Below are 18,520 nucleotides of genomic sequence, written 5' to 3' on the forward strand. Positions count from 1 at the left end.
AAAATTCATTGCTTACATAAACTGTTGTGAAACGGGAAGGGGATTAAATATAGTGAGGGATTTGTTTTGGTGGACTTTTCAGTGGAAAGCAAAATGGTAGTTTTGCTTACCCACTTATCCCACTTATTCAAGAGAGTGAACCGGGACAACAGGAATCCCCCAAAGCAGGAAATGTGTTTCCCCAAGGATTTTTTTTCTTTTTTTTTTTTTTTTAATCTAAGGTTATAATTTATTTAAAAATGTGATTCCTAACTTCCCTAGTGCAAACCCTGGCCAATGTCAAGCCCTGCACTGTTGTCCTCTTGAGTCTGTAAACAGACAGAATTAAACAATAGCATCGCTAAGTGCGAACTTTCTCCATTCATCTTAATGGACTGTTAATTATGACCACTTAAATGCCCACAGTGTTAACCATTTCACTGCTGACTGCATTTCACCCAAAAGGGCAGTTTATAGATGTTGATTTATCCACAGGCAGGTAGATGTAAAACTCACAATCGATACACAGTTAAGTGGACTAAATGATTAATAAAGTTGTGAATATAGATTATGCAGCCAGCTGAAAAATCTAATAATCATCTCCTGAAGTTTATTCTTTTCAAGGCTTTGACCAAAATGATGATTTCAATGGCAACACTGCAGTGTTACTGTTTGAGGGTTGTAGGGAATCAAATAGCATGGTGTTGGTTTTGCAGTGCATTTCCATGTAGCAGAAAGGCTGGTGAACTGTAGTTAACTGATGGACATTGCATATCTTAAGTGATGTGAGAATATGTAATGTCAGGATATAATAAGGGCAGTTGACTTTTTTTCAAGTTCAGAAATTTCTACAAAGCTATATGAGAAATGAAAGAGAATTTATTTTTAAAAGCCAGGCAAATCTTGCAAAAATTTCTCAAAGATCTTAATTATTCCTGCTTATAAGCTGATGCCACTAATGGAAGTAACAGATATTACAAATTGAATCACTTGGGGGGGGGGAACCCCCCCCCCCAACCAAAAATCCCAGTGGTTTTGAAGAATTTAACAGAACAGAACAATATTTGGAGTACCGTCCTGACAGGAATTACATTTTTAGTATCATATGTACTGCATAAATTATAATTACCACAAGCATTTGAATCAAATTAATTTTATACTACTAATTTAAGCTCTTCAGAAGTTCTAGGGCTAGTTTCTTCTCTCTTGAGCAAATGGATCTGGTATAATATAGACAGCCTTAGATTTCACTAAGTGTCCCCGGTTCCCCACATTCCCACTGGCATCACTGGCTCTTTGAGGAAAGCCTTATAGCCAAAAGGGACCATGTCCATTTCTTCTGTCCACACCACAGGTTTTTCAGTGGTTCCTTCTGTCAGATCCTATGGTCGTTCCATGTTTGCACAAATCCCAAGCGTGGCCAAGTAGATCTATTATCAACCCAACGCTTGCCTACAACTTTGTTTTTAATACCTGCATTACAGCAGCCACCTGGGAGTTTGCGGTAGGCTGGCTAGCATGGGGAAAAACAAGAGTTCACAACATTTACAACATGCAAACCCCTCTTACACACTTTCTCAGCCTGTGCTGGTGGTTACAGCCACCGCCACTGCACTGCCACTGGCCACCCTCACAAGGCGGATACTCATTTTTGCAGCCTAACCCGTTTCCAGAGTACGTGAAACAGCCAACACGCTGCTCCACAACCACTAGAAAACAACAACAGATCTGCCAAGTAAAGCAGCTCTGAACACAGAAACCATCTTCCAAAACCCTGAGAACCCAACAACTATTTGCGCTCAAGCGTGCAGTTTGTTTTCCCCACTTAAGCACTTTAAGGTATCAATATTTTTTTTAAATAAGTAGTAGTTGTAAATGAGCAGTCAGGCCCATGTGGTCAGCACGTAACGCTGGCAAGAACAACAGTACATGGGCTGGTGCGTTGGGTCTACCACCACTCTCGAGACCCCCCTGATAGTTACCATAGAGATAGTAGGAGCCACAAAGAGCTTCGATCACATTACTGGCTGGGAGGGGGTCAATTTGTATGCGCGAGCCCTGCTGGGATTGAAAGAATGCAGAGGAGGACAGGAAAGATAATAGAGAGAAAAATAAGTGAAGGGAGAATACGAGAAATGAGAAAAATGAAAGAAAGAAAGGCAAGGCGGGGAGAGAGAGATGGGGGGGAAGCAACCAAAGGGAGGGAGTGATCTCAGAAGCAAAAAAAGCCAGCAGAGAGGCTAAGACGAAATTAAGAGAGAAGGAGAGAGAAAGCGAGTGAGAAAATTCATCTTGCGCAGACAGCGCTCGTGTCGCTGCCCAACAGGGACTGCTGCTCCAGAGGAGCTAAGCCAGCGGCGTAGCCGGCTGCAGGAGCAGTGGGGATGGATGGATGGGTGGGTGGATGGGTGGATGGATGGATGCAGCATCTGACCCACGCCAAGAAAAAGGAAGGAAACAGGATCACAGCGAGGACAGGGAAATTTACTTTCATATGCCCACAGGTGAAGAGCCTGAATGTGGTGCTGACTGAGCCAGTGCCACAAAAGCAGACAGGTTCCTTTCTTCTTTGGACTCCTGAACCCTGGGCACTGAGGGCTTTGGGCTGGACAGGTTTTGCCTCTGAGAGCTGTGACTGCCTGGGTCTGGTGGGGCTGGAGCTTCGGCAGCTGCTCGGGGTCTCTGGGAAGAGCCACGGGAGCCTCTGCTGCCCCAGCTGCTGTCTGCTCACCTATCCTTACCCTCTCGTATTGCTGCGTATGCCTTCAAAGACACTGGAAGACCTTTCTAAAGAAAGACAACACCTAGATCCATACTCCAGAAGGGCTGAGGAGAACACTTTGAATGACTATCTAAATCAGCAGAGTATCCAAAATATCAAACCCTGGAAACAATCCCTTATGGATGTCTAAGAGACTGGTATATTGTTGCAAAAATCTGTTGTTCCTCTGCAGGTTAGTAATGGCACAGCCAAAACCTGCTTGTCTGCCAAGAGGAATCCTAGCAAAGTTAGAGAGAGAGGTAATAGGATTCAACACATAACCAATAATAGTTAAAGAAAAAAGTCTTATTTGGTGGCACGTTCATTGGCCCTGTACCTCCCAAAAGGTAAGGGTAACAAAGAACGTCCTGCTTCAGTGCTCTCATCAACGCCATAGCGCTGCTTCATGCTGCAGCAGCTCACCTTCCAGGTCTTCCCAGGACACACAGAGCTTCACAGCCTCTCGCTGGTACTCGGCTTCAATAGTGGGGTTTCAGTACGTTGGTAAAGGAATGCCCCAAATGCTGGCAGAGCAGCAGGCTGCTGTACCGGACCGTACCCTCATGGCTGAGCGACAAAAGAATTTTTCCTGGGGAGAATGATGATCTGCTATGTTTTTCTAAATCACACCTTTTTTTCCTAGCGGGACCATCACAGTACTCCTCACCTTCAGGGCCAGCCCATTCAGCCCCATGAGACTAAGGCAACATCCCCTACATTTTCTCACAGAGAAACAGATTTAAATACGTTCAGTGAAAATCAGCATGGATTTCAGAGGTAATCCCCAATGGCCAATAGCACCCACTGGCCCGACTGCAGCATCATGCGCTCAGTATATTACATAGGCCAGCCTAGAACAGATTATGAAGGTGTTTGGTTTTTTTAATGAATTAATATTATTTTTGTATCATTCTACTTTTCAAGCCAACCGTCAAACTGACCATAACTCAGATATCTCCCTTGCATATTACCACCAAAGTTGAGTTACCCCTGAGATCAACGGCATCGCCTTTGAGTTAAAAGCACACAGATGTCTGAGTAACAGTAAAATTACTGAAGTATGTAAAAGCCTCTAGAAATGCTGTAAAGCAGCTTTTCTGTACATAGCAGTGTCACCGTTTTAAGTCAAATACATTGTGATTTTAGCTTAAAAAGCCCTCCAAAGCAACACAAACTAAATTGAAAACACTTTCCGTTCAGAGGAATATACTCTTTATGTAAAGCTGTAAACTATAGCACTAAAATGGCATGTATAAAATTGTAAACTGCTGTTGTAGGAAAACCCAAAGAGTCTTATGCACAAGCTCCCAAACTGTCCTATGCATTAGAGCTACTCTTTTTTTTTCATGCAATTTATAATACAGAATCATCTCTAAAATAGATGGTGTCGGCCCAGCCACAGATATACTCAAAGATTTCAAAGCCTGCTTCCAGCCCTTTCCCTTCCCTTATCACCACCACATGCACAGGGAGAGGATCCTCCAGTAAGCCAGTCCAGTAGTTTCCATCCAAGCCCAGCCCAGCCCAGCCCAGCCCCAACAGCCTCAGGCTGCTGAAGTCATTAAGATTTTTATGAACATCTACTAGCCAGATGAGTCCTCATTTCCAAAACGCTTACAATTTTTTCCACTACCGGAAAACTTTCCAAAAGCTGGGTAATAGGCCCCAAATGGTTCTTTCGGCACTAATGTGAACTGGAAACTAAAGAACCGTCCAGCAGGTAATTTGTACAAGTCTCTTAAATCTTGAAAACGAGGCTATTCATTTTCTAATAATAAATCTTTACTGCAGCTAATCTTATCTTCCTTCCACAATAAACTCCTAATTATTACCTTTCCAGCCAGCATATCTGTGATTTTAAAAGTGTGTGACAGCAGTAAAAACAAGCACTGGATCTTAGGACTGAAAAAAGGAAATACTTTAGGTTAGGCATACAGAAGATCCTTGTTTTTTAAGCTCTGAACAACATGATATAACGGAACAAGTTACAAGCTGGGAATGAACTATTCATGCTGGAGAAGTCAAGGACAGGCACCACTGCTCCTGTGCCTGATGGCTCTGGGGAAGCTCCACCTTCTGCTTGATGAGATCAGCACTGCCCAAATGAAAACAAAAGAAGAAAAGTACTTTTTTTTTCCTTCTTTCTTTCTTTCTTTATTTTAACTTAGACTCGGTCAAACCCAGAATCCATTACTGAATACTAAAGGCAAATGAATAAAACATTTTTGCAAATATTTGTCTAAACTCAGAACTTTGCACATCATTAATTATGAGTTTTATCTCTCATTTATACTGGAAGTACCTCAGGGCCGGCAACCCTGTGAGGCCCAAAAGTACCAAGCACAGTGTGTGTAATGGCACAGACCTTTTCTGTATCACTTTCACTCCGCTGAGGCTAAGCAAATTATGGAGGGTATCTGCAAAGCTAATTTTTGAGTTTCAGAATATTTATATCAGCCAAGAAAAAAACAATGTCAGATAAAGTATGTCCTCAAATAAAACTGAAGATCTGAATTTTGAATAGCAGTGACTTGTCTCAGTCAAGCTATAGAAGAAGAAATATTTAGAGAAGTGATCTGAACAACACGTCCATCTAAGAAAAGCAGAAATGTTTGCAGGGAATCTGTAAAAAGAAAAGGAGACCAAAACTGATCACTCCAGTTCTTCTGCCATTTTACTGCACCACTTTACAATCCTCTTTTAAACAGTACAACGGATTTAACTGCACTGGTTTTTAAACAGATATATTTACAAACAACACTCAGCTTGTTAAACCAATTATTCCTCACCAATATATGCACTACTCTAATAAGCACTTAATAGTTGTTTGCAGAGTCTGGTGTGGCAATGACCCAAAAAGAAAACAAAATAACCAGAATATCCTGTCCATTCAGAGTAAAATATAAAATCATCAGTCCCTTTGGCCTTGATTATTTGGAAGTTCCCAGATATTCCTTGCCCTTCTGCAAGGTGTGGATAGAAGTAACCCCACACCTTTCCCTGCCTGTTTACCTACTAAGGGGCAATCTAGCTCTCAGGTTTTGTCACCAAAGCTATGATGATGACAAAGGAATATAATACTTAACAGAAAAAAAAAAGTCTGAGCCCATCTCATGTAACAATGCTTTAGGTATATTAGGGCAAATGAACTTTATGAATAAAAGCTTTATTCTTCATAGGAAAAAATATTATACTGTTATTTCTTTTCCTGTGAATACATTTTTTTCAGGCAAAATATATATTCTGAGTCACCATTAAAAAGACATCTTTTAACTTACCTGCTTGGTAAGTTAAATTCATTTACTTCTTCTATTTATTTCTACAAAATTTCTTTGTCCTTCACATTTGATGGACGAAATACAGAGGTATGTCTCCTTAGTCCTTCTTCGCACCCTGTTTCCTCCCTGGAACCTTACGTACCTTTCCCACATAAATCAGAGTTTCATGACATTGAAATACAGTTCCTTAAACTTTCAACAAATTTGATACGGCTTTCGTCTCTGGGCCCAGAACAGTCCCCAAATTCCCAGTATTATTCAATCTAGTTGAAATCTTCCTGTTTCTTAGATAACACTAACAATTTGAGCTGAGTGTTGCTTTCATTTTTAGAATAAGACCTGCCCATTAAGAAGCCAGCGCCTGCTTTTCTAGGTTATTGTTTCTAGTCTACGCATTTTTTTCTCACAAACACAAGTTTGTAATTTTAGCCTCTGATGGAGCTTGTCATTTGCATTTTAATAATTTTGCTCACTCCGCCTTTCACAAATACTACTCTTTTGAGATTCCTACATGCTCCAATTGTAAAAAATTACCAGGAAGCTGCTTGACTTCATAGTGCCTTTTGCTCCAGATAGTCTCAAGAAATGCTGTACAAACATCAGGATGCCTATGAAACAGATGCTAAATATATTTCAATGTATCAGTCCATGGGGCAAAGTATGGCACTGAGAAATTAAAGCAAAAATGTTCAGACACGGAAAGTAAAGCTGTAGCAAGGTACTGAAATAATCAGGAACTGCATATGCAGTACCTCAAAATTTCCTTGAAAAATTAGAAACTTGAATAAGAACAATAAAGTTCTTGACAGGAACCTTATCCTTAGCAATTAGGATTAGAAATGCTGCCCAAATTGACATTCAAGAAATCAGTAAGTGGATAAAATCAAGCAGTTCTGCCTTGCAATCCTATTCTTTAATCTTCAGGCAAATGCTCTCCAGCCATCCCTGCATTATTTTTATTAGCTGTCTTTGGCTTTTTTAAGCACGTTGTTTCTGCTGAGCTTATCTGCAAAGGAGTAGCTCCAAAGTAAGCAAACAGCAACGAGGAAATAAATAAATAATCCCAGGGAAGGAGACTTTCTGGGCCTGTGTAGCTGAACCACTGACTTATTGTCTCTGCCCTCACCACACACCCCCCTTCAGTCGGTCGTTCCTTTTTCTAAACAAATAATTTATTTTTAAAATTTGGGAAGGCCTAACCAGCATTAATAGCCTTACAATTCTTAGTAAAAAAGGGAAAGCTATTTTACAGTTATATGAAAACAAACAGCATCTGAAATGAGCATGTTGTATTTGTTTTCACTACCAGTTGGGGGGGGTGGGGGGAGAAAAAATAAAGACAGCTGTTAATCCATTTTAGTAGAAGTGGAAAAAATCCTGGGGACTTTCTAAGCCTAATTTCAGCCTAGAGTGATTTTTATGGCCAAACAATGAATCCTTAGAATAATTGGTTCATATCATGAATACACAACAAACTCTGAACCCAAGGCCTGATCCAATTTCCAGGGTAATCGGTAGGAATACCCCCTTTGACTTCGGTGACAGTAACAATGTACGGTATCATTAAAAATAAAAAATCTTTACAAATGGGTTCGGGGTGAATACAGACCAGTTGTTTGTTGATGCTGCACGAGCTCTAGAAGTGGTTTTGCAGCATTACATGTGACTTATATCGATGCACACAAATCAATATAAATCGTGGGCGAAAAAAGCACCATCACTTAGAGAGGTACTAAATTTCCAGACCACGGTATTCAGATTATGATTATTTATTGCCATTGTACGGAGATGAAAGGCTGTGGCGTTCCTTCCAGTTTCATTGCTTCGTGCCAGCTGAATTCTGCGAGAGGGATGGTGTTAGAAATGGAAGGCTACAGTAATGTTAACTATGCTGTTTCCCTCCAACATCCATTTTGTTCCAAAGAAACACTTGCCAGAGATTAAAATATTCAAGATGGCTGTTTTCTGCACCCTTTCTGCGAGCTCTACAGTTTTTCGCGTTCCACGTATTCCGGGTCCCCGTCTTTCATTCAGGCTGCGGCTATTTCCTTCCCCACCGCCCCTGCCTCCCAAGTCACTCCAGACTGGCGAAACTTCAAAGGGGGTTGCTTAAAAACTGCCCCCGTTTCCAGCCCGGACCCCGACGCGGCCCTCCGGACGCCGGTCCGGCCGGATGCCTCTCCCGCACCGCGACTCGCCGGGCGAGGAGGATGCGTCGCCGCCGCCGCCGCCGCCGCCGCCGGAGCGGGGCCGCCCCCCCCCCGCGCGGGACACCCCCGGCGGCGCGGCGGGGCCCTCCGCCACCGCCCCGCTCGCCCCCGCCCGCCCCCGCCCGCCGGGGCAGGCAGGGCCGGGGGCAGCGCGGCGGCTCGGCGGGGGCCGGCGCCCCGCACCTGGACTTCCGCGGGGGCCCCCGCCGTCCCCTCCCGGGCTGCTGCTGAGCAGCTGCGGGGCGGGGCGGCCAACGGCGGCGCCGCGAGGGCCGGGCGGGGCGGCGAGGGCCGCGGCTCCGCTGCCGCCGGCGGCGGCGGCGGCGGCGGCGGCGGCGGGGGGGTCCCGGCTCCGCGCGGCCCCGGGGGCGCCGCCGCCCCGCCCGCCGGCAGGAGGCGGCGGGGAGGGGAGGGGGCGGCCCGGATCTCCCCCCTCCCCCGCCCCCCCCCGGCTCCCACGCACAGCCGACCTCTCCCCCGGGGCTTCCCGTGGCGGGGGCAGAGTATTCTTTTGTCCCCGCGTGTCCCCGTCCCCCCACCTCCCCGGAGAAAAGGCGGGGGTCGGCTCGGGCCGGGGGGCGCCAGCGGTGCGGGCAGCCGTGCCCTCCCCTCCCCCACCGCTCCGCCGAGCGCGGCGGGAGGGGGCCCCGCACCCACGGGGAGCGCCGGGCTCTCCCACGGGCCCTCCATCCCGCCGCGCCGGGCAGCGGGCGGGGGCGGGCGGGAGGCCCGCGGCGGCTCCGCCCGCCGAGGTGCGGAGCCCCCTCCCCGGGCGCTCGCAGCCCGCGGGGCCGGCGGGGAACGGCGGCAGAGCCGTGCCCTCTGCCTGCAGCTGCACCGGCGGCTGCCCGGCCCGAGGCAGCGGGCTGCCCTCAGCCCCGCGTCCCCGTCCGGCCGCCGCGGGAACAAAGAGCCGCGGCGCGTTGCGGGTTGTTGGGGCTTGTGCAGGCGGTGGTGGCGGCGGGCGCAGAAATGCCGGGTCGTCCTCCGCTGGCCGTCCTCCCGTCCCGGGCTCGCTCGGGCGTTTCGAGGGCGACTCTTCCCCAGCTGCGTTAGCAATCGGTCGGAGTGCCGGTTAGAAATACTAACGCTGCGGTTGCCCTCGGTGTTTGTTGGAGGTCACGCTGAACGCGTCAAGTCCTCTCCCTAAAAGTATCAGATGGTGCAGCCCCTTATTATCCTTAGAACAGCGTTTATGCTAAACCGCATATAGATACATGGATTAACGTCAGAATCGGGCGGTTTATCGGGGTGCATCACACAGCTATGGGAAGCTTTTTTTCAGGGCTGAGAACTGAAAGCCTCACTGACCTCTAAAAAAAAAACCGCGCTTCATACAGAGAGAGCTTCGATTCCCTGTCTTCTCCCCAAAATGTATCAGGTTTCCCGTTTTCCACAACCGTAATTGTAATTAGTCAGCGAGCAGATGGGACGAGGCGCTTTCCATGCACGAGCTTTCCACTTCCACGAAATGAGTTTATCAAGCACTGCCTAAACGTCGCTTTACATTACTGAGCCCATGGTGTGCATCTGAAAGAGCCTCCTCCCGCAGACGTACCTCAGGAACACGGCGTGGATGCTCACGTACCGCATCCATTTTAACAGGTTTGATGGTGCACGTTCGCACACCAACGTGCGACCGCTGGAAGGAGCGTTAACAAACCTCGTGGTCAGCAATAATCGCCTCTATAAAACGCATCTGTGACTTGCTAAGGACAGCAAGACCTGCTTTATGGGACCAGAAACGCTTGTCCTTTCTCCTGAAGTATCAGTTCGGCGAATTTTAGCTCCTAAATTGTTAGTGCCTTTCCAGCCATTGCTGCTTTACACTGACATGATCAATTTTCTCTTGTTGTTGTTGATTCCTGGAAGCTCTTGATGTCTGCCTGGTAGCGAGGCAATCCAAGCACAGACTAATGCAGATTTTAAAATTTCTGTCCCCTGTGAGGCTTTGCTGGCTGCAGCGAAGGCAGTGCTACCGGGCTGAATTCATCCTTCCGCTGCAAACAACATGGAAATATCAAGAAGGGGATTTATCTAAATGACTCCAGTTAAAATAAAATTCCGCTGATCGGTAGGAGGTATTTATGGGTTAAGTGTTGCTAACGATAATAGGTGGGTCCTGCAGCAAGCTGCACCTACCCTGGTGCTAAGCACACGGCTGCCGGTTTTTCCAAACGTTTTACCGAAATGTACAAGATGCGGGTGACAGGAAAAAAAAATGCCAACGAACTGCTGCAGCTCCGGCACACCAACGATTTAGGGTTTATTACTTTCAAAAGATTCTTCGGTGTTTCCAAATACATGTCTTTTCTCCCATATCTTAGCTAGTGAGGGCCGTATCTTGTCATCAGTGGTAAATCAATGGCATAGCCTGACCTTTAAGAGGGCTATATCCTTTATTCAAAACAGGCGAGTTGCAAAGAAAGATCTGTGAAATGCAGCTTCACTGGGGAAGGGGGCATTTTTAGTACGAACGCTGTTTTCTATAAACTGTAAAGAGATCCTCGCAGAGTTGGCAGAAGTCGGTCTGGAAGGCAGCCGTATTTCACACGACCGCGGCGCTCGCTGGAACCGGCTCAGGGGCTCAGGCACGGCGAAGGTGCCAACTTCTAATTGATACGTTTAGGCGAAGCTCCCAACGTAATTGCTTTTAACATTCATTTATGCAAAGCGGCTTCGTGCGGGCAGGGCGAGCCCGCAGAGGCGGCGCTGCCTGCCAGCAGGAACCGGGCCTGCACGCACCGCCCGCCCCGGGCGGGAGAGGGACCCGCGGGGCACCGGGGGCACCGGGCGGGCGCGGGGGGGGCGCCGTCTTGCCCGCCGGGCCCCGGCGGCGCGGGGGGCGGGGGGGGGTAGCCCGGCGGCCGGCTCGCTCCTGCCCGGCGCCGTTCCTGCCCGGCGGTTCGGGCGCCGGCCGTGAGGGCTGGGGAGCCAAACGGCGCTGCCCTCCTCCACCGGGGAGGGACGGGACTGCCGCGCGTGGGCGCGGACCTGTGCGGTACCGCGCGCCGGCGGTAGCCGCACACGACAGGAATTGTAACGATCCTTCTCGCGAGCGGCATTTCGCCCCCCCGCCCCGGCTCCAGGCCGGCTCGTCCGATGGCGATGGATAGCTCGGGCACCGGCGAGCCGTAAACGCGGTGGTGCCTCCCGAAGCCAACCCCGATCGCTCGGCGCCGTCGCTGACGGTCATCATGCAGCTCGGGGAAGGTATTTGCCTTTGCGCCCTCCCTCGCGGGAGCACGGCGTAAAGGAACTCCCGGAGACTCTCGTCCCCGCCAGCCTCAGGACGGAGCCGGCCGCGGCAGCCACTGCCCGGCTGCCCGCCCCACGGCGGAGGCAGCCCCTTCTCGCCCGCCGGCTGCGGCCCTCGGAGGAGCCGGGCTGCGGGAACTGGGGATGATGACAGGGGCTCGGGGTGGGGGGGTCCCCGCACCCCTCCCGCGGGCGGCAGGGGCGGGACACGACCCCACGGCGCAGGCCGGGAGCCACCTCGCCCCACAGGCGCAGGGGCGCCGCGAGCAGCGAAGCCCTTCGCTGGCAGCGCGCAGCGCGGGAGGGAGCTGCAGCGGCCGCGCTCCCCGCCGGGGGCCCCCCTGCCCAGAAACACGCGGCGCCTGCCCGGCCGCCGGCGCTAATCTCACATCCTCCCCCGGCGCACACGCACAAAACGACGGCCGGCTGCAGGGGAAGCGGGCGAGCCAAAAGGGGAAGCCGTCCCTGGGTGGGCTCGAACCACCAACCTTTCGGTTAACAGCCGAACGCGCTAACCGATTGCGCCACAGAGACTCCCACTAGGGGCAGTTGTCGCGGCGCGACTGATGTGCCGCGGCGCCGTGGCCGGCCGCGCGCCTCGCCGCCCCCTCGCCTCCGTCCTGGTGACCCGCGGGCCGCCACGCGCCCAAACCGCGCGTACAAACCCGGCTCCTGAATCACGAGCCTCGCGAAATGCGAAAAGAGGACCGAGAAAACAGCGAAAAGGGCGGCTTGCTTTCTTCCAGCCAATATGAAAGACTAATTCCCCAAATCATTGTTCACAGCGGCATCCTTTTTCTGGGGAATAAATTCACAACTCAGAGTTAAAGCAGCTGCTTCTTGGCTGTTGCTAATTCACCCATTACACACGCAAGCCAAAATGTAATTCCCAAATACCGTTGCAAAATCACCCCAATAATATATTTAAAAGGTAATTTCAAGGGAGGCAGCATCCCTCTGCACGTACGTAGTAGGTAAATTATATTTACCTTTCTAAGCGACTGAAAACAGCAGTGAAGACAAGCTAACGTTCCTATTTCAATTTATCGAAATCCGCTTCCCACATTACCTTACAGTAAATCTGTACCTACGGCTCCGCCAAGTACAAAGTTTTCACATCCAAACCTGGGCAAGTGTTTTCCCCTTTTCTTTCACAGACCGACACTGTCTGAATCTCTTTGACGTCTTACAATATCAGTTGTTTCACTTTGTCCGTGTGGCTCCATGAAGCTCTGCCTGATGGCTCTTCTGTCTGCTGAAAGCCTTTGGAGTTGAGCAGGCACACGACACCCACTACACAAGGACAGGTGCTAACTCCTTTCCAAGCAGATGGCTGGCTATCTCCTAGTCTCTGCCCACCCAAGACCAAGAAGTACCAGCTCACTCCTGAAACCAGAGAGTGAGTCTTCAGCAGCAGGAGTAAAAGCAGGAGCGTGTTACTCCAGCTCTCATATTTTGTGCAATACCTCGCTCTTCAACACTATAAGACTTCATTCCTCAGCCCAGTGAGTAACTTTAAGCTGACCATTTATTGTCCGCAGCTCAGCCTTTCCAGTTTTTCCAATACTTTGAAAAGAGCTACATAAATGTCAGTATTATCACAATACTGCTCAATTTTTTACTGCATATTGTTGGTACCTTACCGACCAGCATCTTTTAAAACATGGAGGAGAAAGACAAGATATGCAAGCCCTCAACAGTAATTAAAATAATTGTTTTAAAGATTACTTTTGGGGGCATCATGCCCACTGCGGCATGCTTTCCTACCCAGACCTCTGCTATTCTCAGCGTCAGAAGAATCAGTTCGCAGGCTAGACCACTTCTATTTTCTCTGTGTAGGAGGACAACAAGGAGACAGTCCTGTGATTTTATGCACAAGCAAACGGGTATTTAGTGGAAACAGCAAGATTCCAGTCTGAACAAAGGCCTAACCCATAGACCAGTAGATGAACATTTGGGCATGGGTTTTGGGCCCTGAAACGTTTTACTTTATACGCATGAATATTCCCATTAGTTTTAATGAATGTAAAATTGACTGTTTTCAAAATCTGTGTCTAGAGGCTAGATCTAAAAAGGGACTTTGCTATGCTGATACTGACTACAAGCTCTAACTTTGAGGTGTCTGAGAGGAACACAGGACCTGGCATTAGACATCCAAGCCTGCCTATTCAGTGCGTCAGGACAGTGAGAGTGCTGCAGGTGAGGCTACAGAGTCACTTGGTACCTTTCTTCTCAGCATTCTTCCTCACTGAATCTTGGAGTCTTTCATTTAAAATCTTACAAGGTAAAAAAGAAAATAAGAAGAACGTATACAACAGCAAATGTTACCTCTTCAGCTTGAAACCCACAGATCAGCAAAGGATCTGAACATGGATGACTTTTGCTGACTGTTGAAGCACTAACCAGTGAGCCATCATACCAGAGAGCAACATTATCTATCACTACTCTGTAAATGGAAAAGATTAGCTATCTACCCTTAGGAGAAGGTTTCTGACTGTATCTTCAATAGAAAGGAAGAGGCCAAGTGCTGTTTAGGGCATTCAGAAACCAGAAAGGGCTGCTACTTCAGATTAATCGCCCTCCCTATCAGTGTTTGGTTCTTTATTTCTGGACAGCTCTCGTCCTTGATACACTGTTTCTTGTGGATGGTATCTGGAGTTGCTTAGGTTTTTTTCCAATATCCAGTGTATATAATTTAAATACCATTATTGGATTCACTAATTATTGATTATATTTTGGTTGATATTTTTATAAAAACATAATTATACACAAATATATTGCATATTAATATGTGGAAATATTATACTATGTAATTTAAAACTATTATTTTATTTTATAATATTTAAGTATTTTAAAACATTATTTTATTGTTATTTTGAGATCCATGAACTTACATGTTCATTGCTATGACATCTGTGACCTTCTTCAGATACAGGCTTTGGTTTCTGAATGTCAGAGAAATATAGGACATAGGGTGAAACTGGGTATTGTTTATGAATTTTATAAACATAAAATATATTCATCCTCTGTTCAGAAAAATTATTCACCCAGACCTGTTCCTAAAATCAGTTCAGCAGGATATAACAGAAACAAAAGAATCTTCCCACTTATATCACATAATTACTTCATTAACTACTCTATTTTGACAATTTCTCACAGGAAAGGACCGTTTACCCAACAAGCACATGCACCTATATTATTTCTTATTCTGTGTGTCCTTTTTGGTCAACTATTTGTCAGGTCCCAAGTTGCAACTCGGCCCAAACTACAAAAATTTATAGTCACAAAAGAATTCAGAACAGCTGCTCAGTTTCTGCCCAAATATATTTCTGATTGCTTACTTTGTAACAGAAGTCTGTAAGTGCTGAGCTTACCATCCAAAGATTTCTTGTGTTTTCCTCCGAAACGTATGATTCTAGTCCTGAATAACTGAAAGGATATCCCTGCAAATAGGATCAATTTACTTTAAAAGCAAAGAACAAGACTGAACAATAGTATTTTACTGACCTCTCCAGTTCACTTGGCTCTGGCTTCTCTTATAATTCAAGTCACACAAAAGAAGGCTAGATAAGAAAATCCAGAAATCTTAGGGTGTTGCTAATTGCAGACTGTTGGGTAACCTAAAAGTCAACTGTCCTCCCAACCTCCATAACCATGTTTACCAAAAGGAAATGGCACAGGGTGCCTGGTTCTGGATCATGCAACATATAGTTGCACTTACATTCAGGAGAGACAAGAAGCTGTTTCAGTGTGACTTGCAACAAAATTATAGAACAGCCATCGTTATTATTGGTAATTTGGAATATAGTTTGCAGCTGTGGCAAAAAAAAAACCAAGCCAAGCCAAATAGACAGGGCTACATTCAGCATCGATCTTCAGATCTCATCTGACATACTATAAGGGGAATTTTGCATTGCAGTTCCCTGAAATGTCTCTGTTCTGAGTGACTACCAAAAAGGCTACAACCATTATGGCAGTCAGTTTAATAGTTTCCACACAAAAAGAAAAAAAAAAGAAAAAAAAACCCAAAACAATCTTAAGACACTGCTTCAAAAAAGTGAAAAGAAGAAAATTTTACTGGCATAAGAAGTGAGCATAACACCAAGGAGAGCAATAATGATGCTTCTCACATAGCCTTATTTCTCTCAAGCACTTCTTATTGTCATGGCAAGAAAGGGAGACATTTCCTGTCCTTGCAAGTTTTTTGAACTGCACCTATTAAGAATGCTTAAGAGTTCTTAAAATAATAGTGAATATCATGAAGATAAGAATGAATCTTATGCGACCGAACTTCAATGTTGTCTCTACAGAACACACAGGAAAGCAGAGGAATTGCCAGCCTGTGTTTTCAGGAGCAGCAACCTATTTTAGCATTTTCTGAAGTCCAGGATTCAGATTTAAGTTCTAAACATAGGCCTCAGTTCAGGAAAGCAGCTGTATTCAGAGCAATATGAAAGCTTGTGTTAACTTCAAGTATAATCAGATTACTAACGTGGTATAAAAGTATTTTCTTAAATAGATTAAGCTTAAAAAAAAAAGTGAAGGGCAAATTTTAGAGCAGACTCAAAAGCACTGTTTGTTAAAAAATTAGAAGAACACAGATTTTGTATCCTTGCAATGCTTAGGAAAGCACATGTCCCTGACATATTCTCACCAGAAAACATCTACCTCAGTTCTAAAAGTTATTTTGCAGGTGATCACACTGGTCAGCTTTACATCTGCCCAAATGCTCTAATTCAGCCAGAACACTAATGTTTGAAGGAAAGGCAGTGAGAAAGGAAAACACAGGTAAGCTTTGTGGATCCACTCCAGATATTTCCAAACAGGAATCTGACATGTTCAGCCAGACAGCAATCTTAAGAAACCTGTGCTGACAGGTTGCATGGGCAACACTGCTTCTGGAGGCCTTTTCTTAATCAGACTGTTTCAAAGAGATCAGGCATCAAATTCAGGTATCAGTGCTCTTTTCAGTATGCATTTACAAGCTCAAAATGTTCTAGCATTGCCTTCTAGAAGAGGTCTGTATGAAAGATGACACAGGGGGTTGAAAGAACCATAGAGTAGCCATTACATTTTAGTTCCTCCAGCTACATTTATTACTAGCCATCAAAAGATTAGCAGAGGTTTCTAATCCTAGAACTCTGTTGCCAAAATGGAGGGAGGTTATGATATTCCACCATCAAAAGAAACTTGAATTCCTATGGTTACAGTTAGCTCCGGGAGAATTCTAATTCTTTCAAACACCTCTGGAGCAAGGAAGCTTCTTCCATTGCTGCTCCCTGGCTGTCTCTTGCAATGCGAGCAGCATCCTGCAGGACCCCAGGATATCAAACATGTTGATGGCCTGAACTTGCAATAAAAACCTCTTTCTTGGAGTTATAATAGGAATGGTATACAAGAGATTCGTCTTGTTCCTTATAAGGATTATGTAAGAGATATTCAGAATATTCTTGGTAATACACAGCAGAGAGAAACTAAAGGATACATCTCTCTGTCTCTCTCTCTTATAACCAATCCCTTTTCTTCATATGGTCTCAGACATGGACAGATGCTACAGTAATGGGGCCTAGATCAAAAAGTAAAAGCAAAACTAAAACTAGATCTCACTCTCCTACAATTGAATGGGAGAGGAAAAAAATGAGGAGGTTTATAATTACCTTGGTTGAAATAAGGGACAGTGTATTTCCATTGTTCCATGAAATTTTATGATCATTTAGCATAGACAGGAATTCATGTGGGTGCTGGAATATTTAAAGAATAATTAAAAAAAAAAAAAAGAAGAACCTTTAAGCCCCCAAATTAAATATACCTATCCTAGTGCCAAGCCTTGAAAAGTATGAGGTAGAGGAAGATAAGAATATGGAGAGTAAAGAAAAGAGAGAGAGATTAGGAGGAAAAAAGAGAACAAAGAGGAGTGGGAGTGAAACAAAAGGATAAAAAATCAGAAGAGTGAAAGGAAGTCTGAATTAGCTCATTTTTCAGACAGGCCATATTCCTGCTGCTTTCAGAGATTTTACAGTGAAAGGAATCAACATATTTTTGCAGTTTCAACAGCCTGTGGTGAGACTGAAGGCAAAAAGAGAACGCAGAGGGAACTGACCTCTCTCCAGTTGCTCCTGTCTTAATGGATGGTATAATCTCCACTACAGCAAAGGAACAGAGAAGGCACTTACTGAGTTACTCACAGCTCCCTGTCCCCTCCTCCTCCTCTTGGCCCCCAGCTTCTCAGATCTTTCTATTAAACTTTTAATAGTGGGGACCCCCTCACTCAGGGCAGCACTGCAGTCATTCATTAGTGTCCACCTAGGGAACAAATAACTCTTTAGCTGCACTGTAGGTGTCCAGCTTGCTTTGTGCCTGGAGGGGGATTTGTAATCGAAACAGGGAAGTGCAGGAGCAAAGAGAAAAAATGGGCAATAATAACCCGTGAACTCGCCTTTCATTCAGGTAACACACAAGACACATGTTAATGATTTCAGCTTAAGTACCAGGCAGAGAACTAACTGTACACTAACCAGGCAGAAACCACCTGCATGTGCCAACGTAGCTAAGCAGGGACTTCTTGGAGAAGGGACAGCAAGAAGTAACTTGCTGAATTTGCAAGGAATTGTTTTGTTCTGTACTTTACTGTTCTTCATTTGCAAAGTCCCTTTCCAGACTTCACCTGAATGGATCAACAAGCTAAGATTTTTCTAAGGTCTTGTACTTTAGCCTGTCTGCACAGAGTATTCCTCTAACTGGATTAGGAGAACCCATGAACATCGAGACAGAATGCGCTGGGATTTCAGCAGCTATGCTATCTAATGGGACTAGAATATCAGCCAGTTATGTGCTATCTTAGGCAGAACTGTTTCAGACCTCATGGCCTAGATTGCCTGGATCATTAAGATAGTTTTAAAATACAAATTAATTAAAACATAGACAAATAGGAAATGGGTTTTCTTCCTATAATTTCTGTCAAAATGCATGTGTGTGCAAAACCAATCATGCAATCTTTATCTAAGCACTCCCCTTCATTTGCCTCTTTCAGGTTT

The 18,520-nt window shown here is 46.0% G+C and overlaps 1 non-coding gene across 1 annotated transcript; it reads right to left on the bottom strand.

Moving 5' to 3' along the window:
• Positions 1-11,946: 11,946 nt before the first annotated feature.
• Positions 11,947-12,020, bottom strand: TRNAN-GUU (transfer RNA asparagine (anticodon GUU)). The gene has a single exon. It is a non-coding gene; the product is annotated as a tRNA-Asn (tRNA).
• Positions 12,021-18,520: the final 6,500 nt, after the last annotated feature.

This window comes from Haliaeetus albicilla, chromosome 2, assembly GCF_947461875.1.
Source record: "Haliaeetus albicilla chromosome 2, bHalAlb1.1, whole genome shotgun sequence".
Taxonomy (NCBI): Eukaryota; Metazoa; Chordata; class Aves; order Accipitriformes; family Accipitridae; genus Haliaeetus; species Haliaeetus albicilla.